We start from the raw sequence: 1,404 nt of genomic DNA, 5'->3' as shown, positions 1-1,404 counted from the left end.
TAGAAGTTCAACTTTAAAAGGAAGAACATATCTTAACTTTTTTCGTCGAGGTCGGGTGTTACAAGTTAGAACCTAGTCACTACTTCTATTTGAGTATTTGGGGTGCCCCGAGATCTTAGCATCTATGATTTGAATCTTACCTCCTAGGGGACTTTTCAAGTTCTACAACCTTGTAATTCTATGACTTATGGTAGTTTGTTTTGCCTACATAGTGAGAGATCGAGTTTCTAGGTTGAAGCGTTACCTCATATACATTTGATGGGGCAATATGGTGGTGTTCATCTCAATAGCATCCCTGGAAGATTAGCTCGCGAACCCTCCGACAGGACCATAATGTCACCAACGTTTGGAGGATGAAATCCCTAGTGTGTCGATCAGCTACTAGGTCAACATATATGCTCTCATGCCCCTCACAAAGACGGGTTTACAACATAGGGGCACTATTTAGAAACTTGCATGAACATTCAGATCCTCATTTTTGAATGCTAGGTGATTGCTAGAATATTTCCCTAGTAACACATGTATATATATCAGAGTAAGTAGGGTGGCAGAATTAGGGTGGTTATGCAACATCTTAGGTAAAAATGTTTCTAGTACATTGAGCACCCTGGGTTTGTGAATGGTGATTAGAGACCTATGTGCACCCCGAGATTTGGCTTAACCATGAGAAGCTAACCCCGAGCAACCTAAAAATGCTTGTTGTGACCTATTCCGCCTAAATGCCTTAAAACCTAATATATCTCTACGACACCCAAGGTGGACTATGCGAGTAGATGATATAAGGAGCTACTACTGTATGTATAATAACCTACCTTGAAAGGAAACAAGGGATTACATAAGTTGGCGACATGCAAAATTGCTACTGTATGTACGATAACCCACCTTGAGAGGAGACGAGAGTCTAAATAAGTAGATAGCATGAGGAATCACTATTGTGTGTATGATAACACTCCTTGAGAGGTAACAAGGAACTACGCAAAGTAGTTGCTTGAGGATATACTATTATGTGTAGAGTAAACTCGCCTGATAGTGGATGAGGGACTACCTAAGTAGTATATTGAGGAGATACAATTGTATGTGGAGGACACCCACTCTAAGAGAAGATGAGGAACTACACAAATAGATTAGCGCATGATAGACACTACTATTGTGTGGTGTGAGGTAACATTTCGGGGACACCTGAACTAGACTGAACTACTTAGAACCTTATGACAAGCACGTGAAAATATATTCGGTTAAGGATGTGATGAGAGCCTACAGGTAGGCTGCTTACTGATGTATTCAACTCAATCCCATTTTAAGGGTGTAAGTCACCCCTTAGGGTTTCTTCGAGATACTAGGTGCACTTAATCTTTTAAATCCTATTCTCCATAGTCCATCTAGTCATTATGCTTCTTGAACATA

Source organism: Cucurbita moschata, unplaced genomic scaffold, assembly GCF_002738365.1.
Source record: "Cucurbita moschata cultivar Rifu unplaced genomic scaffold, Cmos_1.0 Cmo_Scf00002, whole genome shotgun sequence".
NCBI classification, from domain to species: Eukaryota; Viridiplantae; Streptophyta; class Magnoliopsida; order Cucurbitales; family Cucurbitaceae; genus Cucurbita; species Cucurbita moschata.
Note: the sequence above shows the minus strand (reverse complement) of the source record.